General features: G+C 46.0%; 1 non-coding gene across 1 annotated transcript; it reads left to right on the forward strand.

Annotated features, from left to right (window-relative positions):
* The first annotated feature begins 15,516 nt into the window (after positions 1 to 15,516).
* Positions 15,517 to 15,654, forward strand: LOC119926205. The gene has a single exon (XR_005450100.1). It is a non-coding gene; the product is annotated as a small nucleolar RNA SNORA7 (small nucleolar RNA).
* Positions 15,655 to 15,898: the final 244 nt, after the last annotated feature.

The raw sequence follows: 15,898 nt of genomic DNA on the forward strand, positions 1-15,898 counted from the left end.
TCTGACAAGCAGGCCTGCGCTCTTTCCACTAGGCTACCCACACATTCCATATTGATTTTACATGAGTCACGGGAAAAATTGGCCAGAAAATGGATGTGCTGTAAAACTCTAGACAGTAAACCCATTGTGGGCAGGAAACATGTTTACTGTTTCCATTGTACTGTACTCTCCCTAAAGCTTAGTATAACGCTCTCTAAACCATAAGTGCTCAATGAATACTATAGATTGATTGATTGATGTGTATGGTCATCTGACCTTGGCTTCACAGACTCCGTCCTCTCCTGGTTCTCCTCTTATCTCTCCGGTCGTTCATTTTCAGTCTCTTTTGCAGGCTCCTCCTCCACCTCCCATGCCCTTACTGTGGGGGATCCCCAAGGTTCAGTGCTTGGTCCCCTTCTGTTCTCGATCTACATGCACTCCCTTGGTGACCTCATTCACTCCCACGGCTTCAACTGTCATCTCTACACTGACGACACCCAGATCTACATATCTGTCCCTGCTCTCACTCCCTCTCTCCAGACTCGCATCTCCTCCTGCCTTCAGGACATCTCCATCTGGATGTCTGCCCGCCACCTAAAACTCAACATGTCCAAGACTGAACTCCTTGTCTTCCCTCCCAAACCCTGCCCTCTCCCTGAGTTTCCCATCTCTGTTGACGGCACTACCATCCTTCCCGTCTCACAAGCCCACAACCTTGGTGTCATCCTCGACTCCGCTCTCTCATTCACCCCTCACATCCAAGCCATCACCAAAACCTGCCGGTCTCAGCTCCACAACATTGCCAAGATCCGCCCTTTCCTCTCCATCCATACCACTACCCTGCTCATTCAAGCTCTCATCCTATCCCATCTGGACTACTGCATCAGCCTTCTCTCTGATCTCCCATCCTCGTGTCTCTCCCCACTTCAATCCATACTTCATGCTGCTGCCCGGATTGTCTTTGTCCAGAAACGCTCTGGGCATGTTACTCCCCTCCTCAAAAATCTCCAGTGGCTACCAATCAATCTGCGCATCAGGCAGAAACTCCTCACTTGAGATGAAGCTCAAGATGGAGAGCTTCAAGGCTCTCCATCACCTCATTCCCTCCTACCTCACCTCCCTTCTCTCCTTCCCCAGCCCAGCCCGCACCCTCCACTCCTCTGCCACTAATCTCCTCACCGTGCCTCATTCTCGGCTGCCCTGCCATCGACTCCCGGCCCACGTCATCCCCCGGGCCTGGAATGCCCTCCCTCTGCCCATCCGCCAAGCTAGCTCTCTTCCTTCCTTCAAGGCCCTACTGAGAGCTCACCTACTCCAGTAGGCCTTCCCAGACTGAGCCGCTTCCTTCCTCTCCTCCTCGTCCCCCTCTCCATCCCCCCCATCTTACCTCCTTCCCTTCCCCACTGCGCCTGTATATATGTTTGTACATATTTATTACTCTATTTATTTATTTATTTATTTTACTTGTACATATCTATTCTATTAATTTTATTTTGTTAGTATGTTTGGTTTTTTTCTCTGTCTCCCCCTTTTAGACTGTGAGCCCACTGTTCGGTAGGGACCATCTCTATATGTTGCCAGCTTGTACTTCCCAAGCACTTAGTACAGTGCTCTGCACACAGTAAGCTCTCAATAAATACGATTGATGATGATGATGATGATGATGATGATGATCTATTCAGATGAGGTTTCACCTACTCCGTCTTCTTCCAAAGCAGACATTCAGCTTTATGTATATCTGTAATTGTTCTTCGTACTTGGAGACACCCCTGATGATATTATTCACCTAAGATTGTGTCTCCCCGAATAGGCCAGTGCAGCAACCACAGCCCCAGCCACACTGTGCACACAAAAAGGCAGTCCCTTGTGCTTCCACGTTTGATGTCTGCAGTACCTGGGGTGGTTTTCACTTTTGCACCTTGTATCTCCATCCGTACATACATTGCCAAGATCCGCCCTTTCCTCTCCATCCAAACCGCTACCCTGCTCGTTCAAGCTCTCATCCTATCCCATCTGGATTACTGTATCAGCCTCCTCTCCGATCTTCCATTGTCCTGTCTCTCCCCACTTCAATCCATACTTCATGCCACTGCCCGGATTGTCTTCGTCCAGAAACGCTCTGGGCATGTTACTCCCCTCCTCAAAAATCTCCAGTGGCTACCAATCAACCTATGCATCAGGCAAAAACTCCTCACCCTCGGCTTCAAGGCTGTCCATCACCTCGCCCCCTCTTATCTCACCTCCCTTCTCTAGCCCAGCCCGCAACCTCCGCTCCTCTGCCGCTAATCTCCTCACCGTGCCTCATTCTCGCCTGTCCCGCCATCGACCCCCAGCCCACGTCCTCCCCCGGCCCGGAATGCCCTCCCTCTGCCCCTCCGTCAAGCTAGCTCTCTTCCTCCCTTCAAGGCCCTACTGAGAGCTCACCTCCTCCAGGAGGCCTTCCCAGACTGAGCCCCCTCTCCCCCTCCTCCCCCTCCCCATCCCCCCGCCTTACCTCCTTCCCCTTCCCACAGCACCTGTATATATGTATATATGTTTGTACGTATTTATTACTCTATTTCTTTATTTATTTTATTTGTACATATTTATTCTATTTATTTTATTTTGTTTATATGTTTTGTTTTGTTCTCTGTCTCCCCCTCTAGACTGTGAGCCCACTGTTGGGTAGGGAACGTCTCTATGTGTTGCTAACTTGTACTTCCCAAGTGCTTAGTACAGTGCTCTGCACACAGTAAGCTCTCAATAAATACGATTGAATGAATGAATGAATCTATATGGAATCTGCTCCAAAAAAGCCTCTTCTGTCTTGGTGAGAGTGTATCACACTGACCTAACCTCAGTGATTGACTCCCAGTTTTTCAGCTGGATTGCTGTGTGTCTTCAGCTTTGTTTTTCCGTATCCTTAATATCTTTGCCCTCCCCTCCTTGCTTTGGATTTTCCAATTTCAGCTCCCCCTAATAGCAGGCGAAAGGATGCCCTGCTGTCAACTCATTCTCCTCCCACGTCCCACCTGGTGCCACTTCTACACTAGGAGACGGACGACATTCTGGAACTTCACAGTTTGTTCTCATCTTGCCCTTTGATACTGAGGGTGGCCTGTAAACGATGCCGATGGAACTGCTAGGGAAGTCGGACGTGGTCTCCCCGCCTGGAAGAGAAGGTTACTCTGTTTGCTCTGGAGCAGGATTTTCACAGTCGATAAGATCGGTCTGTTGTGAAAAGCCTGTAAAAAGATAACATGGTCCAAAATGTGGGCAACGCCACATCGGGGCAGTGGCAGGAGGAATCTCAGGTGCCTGGACCACAGCCCGGAGGTTGACGAGGTCTGAGTGTGGATCCCGGGATGATGATGATGATATCTGTTAAGCACTTACTATGTGTCAGGCGCTGTTCCAAGCACTGGGGTAGATACAACCTAATCGGTTCGGACCCAGTCCCTGCCCAACATGAGGCTCACAGTCTTAATCCCCACTTTGCAGATGAGGTAACGGAGGCACAGAGAAGTTAAGTGACTTCCCCAAATTGACACAGCAGGCACGTGGCAGAGCCGGGAACCCAGGTCCTTCTGGCTCCTGGGCCTGTATTCTACCCACTAGGCCAAGGGACAAAGGTTAACTCTGTTTCCCAAAAGGGTGAGGGAGAGCGCCTGGCTCCCGTCTCCCAAATATCCACCTGGGGTGTGTGCACTGACTGCAAGCTGAGGGAAGGAGAGAGTGGGTGGGGAAAAGAATTAAGAGTAAAGGTCAAGAACCATCTTTATGCTTGCCCCTTCCCTTCCAGCTCTCATCTCCCATCCTTCTCTCTTCTCTTCTTTCCTTCTCCTCTTCCCCTTTCCCCTCTTTCTTCCCCTCTACCTTATTCTCCCCACTTCTTTCTTTGGTCTTCCCCTCCTTCCCTTTTCTCCTTCTTCTCTTTCCCCTTCCTCCCCTTCCCATCCTTCTCTTCTCATTTCCCTCCTCCCTCCCACATCTCCTATTTTTTATAATATTTGTTAAGTACTCACTATATAATAATAATGCTAATGATGGCATTTATTAAGTGCTTACTATGTGCAAAGCACTGTTCTAAGTGCTGGGGAGTTTACAAGGTGATCAGGTTGTCCCATGTGGGGCTCACAGTCTTAATCCCCATTTTCCAGATGTGGGACCTGAGGACCAGAGAAGTTAAGTGACTTGCCCAAAGTCACACAGCTGACAAGTGGCAGAGGCAGGATTTGAACCCATGACCTCTGACTCCAAAGCCCATGCTCTTTCCACTGAGCCACGCTAAAAGCTGGGGTACATACAAAATAATCAGGTTGGACCCAGTTCCTGGCCCAAATAGGTCTCACAACCTTAATCCACATTTCACGGCTGAGATAACTGAAGCACGGAGAAGTTAAGTGACTTGCCCAAAGTTACATAGCAGACAAGTAGCAGAGTCGGGATTAGAACCCAGGTTCTCTGACTCCCAGCCCTGTGCTCTTTTCACGAAGCCATACTGCTTTTCTTTGTTCCAATTCCTCCTGCCCTGGGGTTACTTTGCCTTTTAGCTTGTTATGGGCAGGGAATGTGTCTGCTAATTCTGCTGTATTACACTCTCCCAAGCACTTATTACACTTGCACTTACTCCATTGGCACTTATTACAGTGTTCTGCACATAGCAAGCTCTCAATAAATACCACCAAATGATTTGCAGAGGTGGGGAGTGAGGGGGCAGGTGACTCCATCTGAGAGCTCTGTGACAAGAAGAGGCAGGGAGAGAGGGAGGAGCAGTGGTCTGTAGACATATTTTGTCTTCTCCTAACCATCATGCCTCCAGAGCACTCCTGACATTTGCTCCTCACTCGGTATTATCAAGCCATTCACCCACCTAGATACCACAGCTGATACCCAATTCCACCTTACAATATGTACAATTATGTCCCCAAAACCTGGAAAATCAGTTATGTTCTTTTCCTACCATTTATATATATGCAGTTGGTCTCAAGCCTAATAACACATCCCCACCACTGTCTTTGAAAAACCCACAGAATCTACGCTGGCCTTTGTCATTTGATTTTCCATCTCCTGGTCCATAATTGCGTTGTTGGGTTGTTTTTTTTGTAATCGTATTTGTTAAGTTCTTACAGTATGTCGAAGGACTGGGGTAGATACAAGGTAATGAGGTTGGACACAGTCCCTGTCCCACATGGAGCTCCATTCTTAATCCCCATTTTTGGGTTTTTTTTCTTAATCGTAGTTGTTAAGTTCTTACAGTATGTCAAAGCACTGGGGTAGATACAAGGTAATGAGGTTGGACACAGTCCCTGTCCCACATGGAGCTCCAGTCTTAATCCCCATTTTTGGTTGTTTTTTTTTAATCGTAGTTGTTAAATTCTTACAGTATGTCGAAGCACTGGGGTAGATACAAGGTAATGAGGTTGGACACAGTCCCTGTCCCACATGGAGCTCCAGTCTTAATCCCCATTTTACAGGTTAGGCACAGAGAAGTGACGTGACTTCTCCAAGGTCACACAGCAGACAAGTGGCAGAGTCAGGATTAGAACCCAGGTCTTTCTGACTCCCAAGTTCATGCTTTATCCTCTAGGCCACGCTGCTTCTTCTGTTGTTGGTCAGTGTGTTGCCTAAGAAGGAAACGGAATTCTGTGACAGTATTTACTTCTGTGTTGCTAATGTAAATTTATGGTTGGGGCTATGTCTTCTCTGATACAGGGTGATGTTATCGCCTCGGTTTTCTTTAAACTTGTCCTCAGCCCATAACTCCTGGCTGATTCACTGAAGTGGTTTGCAGTCATTTGAATGCTTTCTTGGGTGCAGTCATCTGCATACAGTAATTCTCCACTGTCTCTATCTCTTTGAATGATACTCAAAGTCTGTTGAGTTGGAAGAAACTCTTCTTAGAGGAGTAGAAAGGCGTTCGTTCACCTACATCTGGTCTCGTTTTATACTGTGAGCCCGCTGTGGGCAAAGATTGTCTCTATCTGTTGCTGAATTGTACTTCCCAAGTGCTTAGTACAGTGCTCTGCACACAGTAAGCCCTCAAGAAGTTTGATTGAATGAATGAATGAATCTCCCAGCTGAGCAGAATAGAATATGTTAAACATTTATTGAATATGTTGAATATTCAATATATGTTGAATAGTGATTTCTATTAATGTCTGCTTCTGGACTGTCAGCTCTCTGTGGACTGGGAATGTACCTCTGTTATGTTGTAGTCTCCCAAGTGCTTAGTACAGTGGTCTGCACATGAAAATACTTAATAAAGATGAGTGATTAATTGATTGAACAAGACCATTCTTTACTCCATTGGCAATGGAGAATGACTCAGAAAGAACTCCTCTGCTATGACATTTGGCTTTTGGTATTAATGCCACTCTCAACCCCACAGCACTTAAGTACATATCTATGAATTATGTTTTGTAAATTATTTATTTCTATCAACGTCTTTCTTTCCCTCTAAACAGTCGGCTCGTTTTGGGTAGAGAACATGTCTACCTAGTCTGTTGTACTCTCCCAGGCCCTTAGGACAGTGCTCTGCACCCAGTAAGCATTCAAATATTATTATTAATAATATTAATTATGTTTTGTATTAAGTACTTACTATGTGCCAGGCACTGTACTAAGCGCCTGTGTAGATACAAGCAAGTCAGGTTGGACATAGTCCCTGTCCCACTTGGGTCCTATAGCCTTAATCAGCTTAGAACCAGCGTGGCTCAGTGGAAAGAGCACGGGCTTTGGAGTCAGAGGTCATGGGTTCGAATCCCGACTCCACCACATGTCTGCTGTGTGATCTTGGGCAAGTCACTTAACTTCTCTGGGCCTCAGTTACCCCATCTGTAAAATGGGGATTAAGAGTGTGAGCCCCATATGGGACAACCTGATTATCCTGTATCCTCCCCAGCGCTTAGAACAGTGCTTTGCACATAGTAAGCGCTTAACAAATGCCAATTATTATTATTATTATTATCATTATTATTATTATTATTATCATTAGAACAGTGCTTTGTACATAGTAAGTGCTTAATAAATGCCATTATTATTATTATTGGTTTACAGACAAGGTAACTGAGGCACAGACAAAGTTAAGTGACCTACCCAAGGTCACACAGAAGATAAGTGAAGGAGAGGAGATTAGAACACACGTCCTTCTGACTCACAGGCCCATTCTCTAATCACTACCACTGATTGATTGAACGATACAGCCAGTTATGCTCTCATGAAGTAGTCTCAGATGCCTATCCCTATCCCACATTGATTACTGGAACAGCCTCCCAGCTGACCTCCCTGTTTCCTGTCTCTCCCCACTCCAGTCCATACTTCACTCTGATGCCCAGAGTGTTTTTCTACAAAGCATTCAGTCCACGTTACCCCACTCTTCAAGATCCTCCAGTGGTTGCCCATCCACCTCTGAATCAAAGAGAAGCTCCATACCACAACTATAAAGCATTCAATCACCTTGCTCCCTCTTACCTTACACCCTTGATTTCCTATTGCAACCCAGCCAGTACATTTCACTCTTCTAATGCCAACCTAATCACTGTACCTCAACTTCATCTACTTTTCCACTGACCTCTCATCCCTGTCCTGTCTCCGACCTGGAATGCCCTCCCTCTTCATATTTAACAGACGATCACTCTCTCCCCCTTCAAAGTTTTGCTGACAGCATATCTCTTCCAAGAGCCCTTTCCCTACTAGTCCCTGATTTCCTCTTCTCCCCCTTCTGTGTCACCCTTGCTCTTGTATTTGCTCCTTTTAATAATAATGGCATTTATTAAGCGCTTACTATGTGCAAAGCACTGTTCTAAGCGCTAGGGAGGTTACAAGGTGATCAGGTTGTCCCACGGGGGGCTCACAGTCTTCATCCCCATTTTACAGATGAGGGGACTGAGGCCCGGAGAAGTGAAGTGACTTGCCCAAAGTCACACAGCTGACAATTGGCAGAGCCGGGATTTGAACCCATGACCTCTGACTCCAAAGCCCGGGCTCTTTCCACTGAGCCATGCTGCTTCTGTTTTATTCACATCTCCCTCAGTACCTAATGAAAATAATAATTGTGGTTATTATTGTGGTTATTATAATAATTGTGTTATTTCATTCATTCATTCATTCAATTGTATTTATTGAGAGCTTACTGTGTGCAGAGCACTGTACTAAGCACTTGGGAAGTACAAGTTGGCAACATATAGAGACGGTCCCTACCCAACAATGGGCTCACAGTCTAGAAGGGGAGACATTTGCTAAGTACTTACTATGTTCCAGGCCCTGCTCTAAGCACTGGGGTAGATTCAAGTTAATAGGGTTGGACACAGTCCCTTTATTAATAATAAGAATAATAATTGTAGCATTTGTTAAGTACTTACTATGTGCCAGGTGCTGTACTAAGCATTGGGTTGGATACAAGCAAATCAGGTTGGACATAGTCCTTTTCCCACAAGAGCTCACAGTCTTAATCCCCACTTTAAAGATGAGGTAACTGAGGCGCGGAAAAGTTAAGTTACTTGCCCAAGGTCCCACAGCAGAAGCAGCATGGCATAGTGGAAAGAGCCTGGGCTTTGGAGTCAGAGTCATGGGTTCAAATTCCGGTTCCACCAATTGTCAGCTGTGTGACTTTGGGCAAGTCACTTAACTTCTCTGTGCATCAGTTTCCTCATCTGTAAAATGGGGATTAAGACTGTGAGCCCCACATGGAACAACCTGATCACCTTGTAATCTCCCCAGCGGCCCTTGTTATCACCAAGTTACATTAACGACAACCTCATTCGCACCTACTCAGCCCTCCCATGCTAGTTGGCTGCTCACTCCTCTCCCCAGGTATCTTTGCTCCCTGACCCCCTTAACAGGTCCACCATACTCCAGCACATAATAGTTTGAATCTCGCCTGTCGCGCCGTCGACCCCCGGCCCATGTCCTCCCCCGGGCCTGGAATGCCCTCCCTCTGCCCATCCGCCAAGCTAGTTCTCTTCCTCCCTTCAAGGCCCTACAGAAAGCTCACCTCCTCCAGGAGGCCTTCCCAGACTGAGCCCCCTCCTTCCTCTCCCCCTCGTCCCCCTCTCCATCCCGCCCCCGTCTTACCTCCTTCCTTTCCCCACAGCACCTGTATATATGTATATATGTTTGTACATATTTATTACTCTATTTATTTATATATTTATTTTACTTATACATATCTATTCTATTTATTTTATTTTGTTAATATGTTTGGTTTTGTTCTCTGTCTCCCCTTCCTAGACTGTGAGCCAACTGTTGGGTAGGGACTGTCTCTATATGTTGCCAACTTGTACTTCCCAAGCGCTTAGTACAGTGCTCTGCACACAGTAAGCGCTCAATAAATATTATTGATTGATTGATTGCTTTGCACATAGTAAGCACTTAATAAATGCCATCATTATTATTATTATTATCAGTTACCTCTGTAATCTGTAAAATTACAGATTCTGCTATTCCGTTTATCTTAAAGTCCATTCCTTCCTGTAGACGGTAAGCTTCTTGTTGGCAGGGATCATGTCTCCCAATTCTAATAGTCCTTCCCAGATTAAGCCCCCCTTTTCCTCTGCTCCTCCTCCCCTCCCCATCACCCCCACCACCCCTTTCCTCTATCCCCCTCCCCACCACAGCACTTGTGTATATATGCACATATTTATAATTCTATTTATTTATATTAATGATGTGAATATATCTATAATTTTATTTATTTATATTAATGCTACCGATACCTGTTTACTTGGTTTGATGCCTGTCTTCCCCCTTCTAGACTGTGAGCCTGTTGTGGGCAGGGATTGCCTCTACTTGTTCCTGAATCATACTTTCCAAGTGCTCAGTACAGTGCTCTACATCCAGTAAGAGTTCAATAAGCACCATTGATTGACTGATGCCTCGATAATTGCCGCAATCCGATCTTTCACCTTTCTTCTTGAAGATGTCAATGGATGTGGTGACTCTGAGATCTTCTGGCATTTCCACCAGCTGTGGAGGAAGAGCTGGTGAAAGTGCTTAGGTACGATACCGCCTCCATGATTGTAGATCTCAGCAGGATCCAATCAGTCAATCAATGGTATTTATTGAGTGCTTACTATGTGCAGAGCACTGTACTAAGCACTTGGGAGAGTACAATACAACAGAGTTAGCAGACACTTTCCCTGCCCACAAAATGAATCCACAATCTGGCCCAGATGTTTTTCATTCTTTGTGGTTCTTATTGTTGAAAAGAACCAAAAATAATAACTGTAGTATCTGTTAAGGGATTACTATATGCCAAGCACCGTACTAATCACTGGGGTAGATTCATTCATTCAATCGTATTTATTGAGCATTTATTGTGTGCAGAGCACTGTAATAAGCACTTGGGAAGTACAAATCGGCATCATATAGAGACGATCCCTACCCAAAAATGGGCTCACAATCTGCAATAAATCATATCAGACACAGCCCCACCTGAATAGCAGAGGAAAAGTATTAAATTCTCATTTTACAGATAAGTAAACTGAGGTACAGAAAAGTTAAGTGACTTGTCCAAAGTCCCACAACAAGCAAGAGGCAGAGCTGGGATTAGATCCCAGGCCCTCAGATTCCAGGGCCCGTGCTCTTTCCACTAGGCCATGCTTCAGGGTCATATCTTCACGTATTGGAAGGATTTGTGTGTTTTGCAGGACCTCACCTGTGATAATAGAAGGCCTATTGAGACCATTGAATAATTATGAGAGTACATGGTACTTATCAAATGCTGTGCCTGTACTAAACACTGGGGAAGATAGAGGATAATCAGGTCTGACGTGGTTCTTATTCACTCATTCATTCATTTGATTGTATTTATTGAGCGCTTACTGTGTGCAGAGCACAGTACTAAGCACTTGGGAAGTACAAGTTGGCAACATATAGAGATGGTCCCTACCCAACAACGGGCTCACAGTCTAGAAGCGGGAGACAGACAACAGAACAAAACCTGTGGACAGGTGTCATCAGAATAAATAGAAGTAAAGCTAGATGCACATCATTAATAAATGCCCATTAAATGCACATTAATAAATTAATGTGACTTAATAAATGCCATTGTATCATTAACAAAATAAATAAAATAGTAAATATGTACAGGTAAAATAAATAGAGTAATAAATCTGTACAAGCTTATATACAGGTGCTGTGGGGAGGGGAAGAAGGTAGGGTGGGGGGGGTTGGGGAGGGTGAGAGAAAAAAGGGGGCTCAGTCTGGGAAGGCCTCCTGGAGGAGGTGGGATCTCAGTAGGGCTTTGAAGGGAGGAAGAGAGCTAGCTTGGTGGATGTGCGGAGGGAGGGCATTCCAGGCCAGGGAGAGGACGTGGGCCGGGGGTCGACGGCAGAACGGGTGATGCGGGGGGGGGTCGCATAACTCGTGTGCACTTCCCACTCAGGAGGAATCCACTTGAGTTACACACCGACGGGGGAAGCCCCAGCTCCCACCCACGAGGATTTTCCTTTTCAGAGGAATCCATTCATTCATTACATAACCATGGTGAAGCACCTGGCTTCCAGCCCCACGAGCATCCAGTGGGACAGGACACTTCCCCATCCCAGGGCTCCTCACTTCGTGCAGGCAGAGCGGACCTCTCACGCTCTGGACAGAGGCTCCCTACAGCCATCCGCGGCAAGTCTCGATCCTCTCATGGAGTTCATAGTCTCAGTAGAAGAGAAAACCGGTATCGAATCTCCATTTTTAAGATGAGGAAACTGAGGCACAGAAAAGTTTTTTATGGTATTTATTAAGTGCTTGCTATGGTTCCAGGCATTGTTCTGAGCACTGGGGTTGATACAAGCAAATTGCGTACGACAAAGTCCCTGTCCCATGCGGGACTCACAGTCTCACTCCCCACTTTTCAGGTGAGGCAACCGAGGTCCAGAGAAGTGAAGTGACATGCCCAAGGTCACACAGCAGACATGTGGAGGAGCCTGGGATTAGAACCCATGACCTTGTGACTCCAGGCCCGTGCTCTATCCACTATGCCATGCTGCTTTTCAAGTTCAGTGACTTGTACTAAATCACACAAACGCAAATGGCAAAATCACACAAACGCAAATGGCAAAATCAGGGTTAGAGTCCAGGGCCTCTGATTCCTAGACCCATGCTTTTTCCCCTAGGCCACACTGCTTTTTGCCACTTTGAAGTGTTCTTGCCATCTCTTCAGGATTCTCTCTTGAGCCACTTTCATTCTAGAGAATTTCCATGATGGCCCTAATAGGGCCATATAAATGCCTTTAGCGATGTGTAAAAAAGTTGTCAGTTTCATGGCAGCCTGGAGAGCCCCGGATCTCTTCTGCTTTGGCATCCCACTATGGATTGCACATGTTGCTTGATTTGATTTGCCTGTTACAACGCGGGTTTCTGAAGGTCTCACTCCTGTCTGAACTCTCGTGCGCTGCAAGGTGTTGCTGGCGTAATCGATTTCTCACAATCAATAGGCCTTTTATCTTCACGTCAGTCGCCTCTTATCAATCTTGGTGACTTCCCTGGGCCGGGCCTGTTGGGGTCACGGTTCAACAAAGACAAAGGGGGTGAGTGGGGGCAAGAATGTCTACCCAGTAGTAAATCTTCTCAGGCAGAAATCATTTTGCATCGAAGAGGGGTGCAATGGAGAGAGGAGCCTGAGGCGATGTCTGTGGAATCATTCATTCATTCTCATTCAATCGTATTTATTGAGTGCTTACTGTGTGCAGAGCACTGGACTAAGCGCTTGGAAAGTACACTTCAGCAACAAATAGTGACAATCCCTGCCCAACAACGGGCTCACAGTCTAGAAGTGGGGAGACAGACAACAAAACAAAACAAGTCGACAGGCGTCAATAGCATTACTATAGGTTGGAGATGACTCCACAGTGCTTTGCGCAAAGTAAGCACTTAATAAATGCCATTATTATTATTATAAGACAAGACAAGACCCCAGCACTTAGTACAGTGCCTGGCACATAGTAAGCCCTTAACAAATGCATAGAGAAGCAGAGTGGCTCAATGGAAAGAGCACAGGCTTTGGAGCCAGAGGTCGTGGGTTCAAATGCCGGCTCCGCCAATTGTCAGCTGGGTGACTTTGGGCAAGTCACTTCACTTCTCTGGGCCTCAGTGACCTCATTTGTAAAATGGGGATTAAAACTGTGAGCCACCTGTGGGACAACCTGATCACCTTGCAACCTCCCCAGTGTTTAGTACAGTGCTTTGCACATAATAAGCACTTAATAAATGCCATCATTATTATTATTATTATTATTCTCCAAGCCAGTCAGTCAGTCAATCAATCATATTTATTGAATGCTTACTGTGTGCAGAGCACTGTACTAAGCACTTGGGAGAGCAATGTAGCACTATAACAATATAGCACCACAACGAGCTTTACAGTCTACAAATAAATAAAATATTTAAAAAATTACAGATGAGTATATAAGTGCTGTGGGGCTGGGAGGGGGGATGAGTAAAGAAATAGAGTCAGGGTGACACAGAAGGTAGTTGAAGAAAAGGAAAGAGGGCTTAGGCAAGAGAGACCTCATGGACCGGATGCGCCTTCAATAAGGCTTCGAAGGAAGGGAGAGTAATTGTCTGTCAGATATGAGGAGGGAGGGCATTCCAGGCCAGAGGCAGGGGGTGAGCTAGAAGTTGGTGGTGAGACAGAGATCGAGGTACATTGAGTAGGTTGGGATTAGAGGAGCAAAGTGTGGGGGCTGGGTTGTTGTAGGAGAGTAAAGAGGTGAGGTAAGAGGGGACAAAGTGATTGAGTGCTCCTGGGAGATCACCAGTGATGGGTGGAGGGGGAGGATCTGGCAGAACTCCAAGAAGTAGCTAGAGGGAAAGGGAGACCGGACCACTGGGGAGAGATCATTGAGTGTCACTGGTGTGGGCCCATGGACACATGAGCCAGTTAAAGTGGTCCCAATTCCAGCATAATCGTGCCTATCTTGTCAGCTTGGATCCCCCCTGAAGCTGAGGCAGTGATGATAGAGAAGCAGTGTGGCTCAGTGGAAAGAGTGGAAAGAGCCCGGGCTTTGGAGTCAGAGGTCATGGGTTCAAATCCCAGCTCTGCCAGTTGTCAGCTGGGTGACTTTGGGCAAGTCACTTCACTTCTCTGGGCCTCAGTTCCCTCATCTGGAAAATGGGGATTAAGACTGTGAGCCCCACGGGGGACAACCTGATCACCTTGTATCCCCCCAGCACTTAGAACACTGCTTTGCACATAGGAAGTGCTTAACATACACCATCATTGTTATCAGTGCTTAGAACAGTGTTTTGCACATAGTAAGTGCTTAATAAATGCCATTATTATTATTATTATTATTTGACAGCTGCCCAGAATATAGTATCAAGGGGAAAATGTTCATTTGCAATGGATGTTCTGGAATGAAGTGTGATTTTCCTGTTTCCCTGGGGCTCTTGTGATTTTTTTAAAATAGTATATGTTAAGACCTTACTATTTGTCAAGCACTATGCTGAGCGCTGGGGTAAAGACAAGTTCACCAGGTTGGATAGTCTCTGTCCCACATAGTCCAAGTTGCTGCAGAGCTCCTTGCAGATATCTTGATTCTACTGGAGAATCCCATTAGGCTGTTACATTGATTTGGAGGCCACTTTCTGATTCAGTGGTTCTAAGGACAATGTGAGCTTGGAGCATAGGTGACCGTAGTCTGTCCAGCAGTCTGCATCTTGCATACTGGCTGTCTTCTGAACATCTTTGGGGTCCCTCCACCACACTATGATGTGATCAATAATATGCCACTTTTTAGAAGGTTAACATATCCAGGGTGTTTTTCTTTTGTTAGACAGAAAAAAGATAATAATAATAATAATGATAATAATAATAATAATGGCATTTATTAAGCACTTACTATGTGCAAAGCACTGTTCTAAGCTCTGGGGAGGTTACAAGGTGATCAGGTTTTCCCACATGGGGCTCACAGTTTTAATCCCCATTTTACAGATAAGGTAACTGAGGCTTAGAGAAGTTAAGTGACTTGCCCAAGGTCACACAGCAGATATATGGCAGAGCTGGGATTAGAACCCAAGACTTCTGACTCCCAAGCCCGGGCTTTTTCCACTGAGCCATGTTGCTTCTCTTGAGCCATGCTGCACTTACTGTGTGCCAAGCACTATTCTAAGCGCTAGCGTAGCTACAAGGTAATCAGGTTATCCCACGTGGGAATCACAGTCTTAATCCCCATTTTACAGATGAGGTAACTGAAGCACAGGGAAGTTAAGTGACTCACGCAAAGTCACATAATTGACAAGCGGCAGAGCCGGGATTAGAACCCACGACCTCTGACTCTAAAGCCTGGGCTCTTTCCGCTAAGCTGATGTTTGTGATCACAGGATGATGTTTGGCTTCAGCCAAACCAGGCCACGACCATTGACTTTTAAAATCCCGTGAGGCCCGATGATTTTCTTCTAAGTTTCTGCTACAGTGGAATCTAGGGCAGTTCCCTGGACAGTTTCCCAATTAGATGGAATGCAATTTGAGCATTCAAGCACTCAGTAAATGCTCATTACATACTACTACCACTACTACCATTTTGACGACTATCTCTATTAAGCTTTTAGTACAGTGCTTTGCACCTCTCAGGGTCGCACCTGAAGAGTTTCCAATACTCTACCAGCCTCGGCTATGGGAGGGAGAGTCAAGCAGAGGCACACCCAGTCCATTCTTAGTTTGGGCAGTGGCTAGCGAGTGGAAGGAAATCTGCAGCAAGTCAAAACTCACTCATGCTGGGCAGCAGCAGCGTGGAAGAGAGTCGAGGGTGGAGACTCAAAGTTTATTGTACAGAAGGAGGCAATAATAGACCACTTCCGTGTTTTTACCAAGAAAAGTCTATGGATACACCAAAGGAACGATTGCAGATGGAGAGCGGGAAATTCTGGGAGAGATATGTCCATGGTGTCGTTATGGGTCGGAAACAACTCGACAGCATAAGACAAGACAGTGCTTTGCACAGAG

Source organism: Tachyglossus aculeatus, chromosome 3, assembly GCF_015852505.1.
Source record: "Tachyglossus aculeatus isolate mTacAcu1 chromosome 3, mTacAcu1.pri, whole genome shotgun sequence".
NCBI lineage: Eukaryota > Metazoa > Chordata > Mammalia > Monotremata > Tachyglossidae > Tachyglossus > Tachyglossus aculeatus.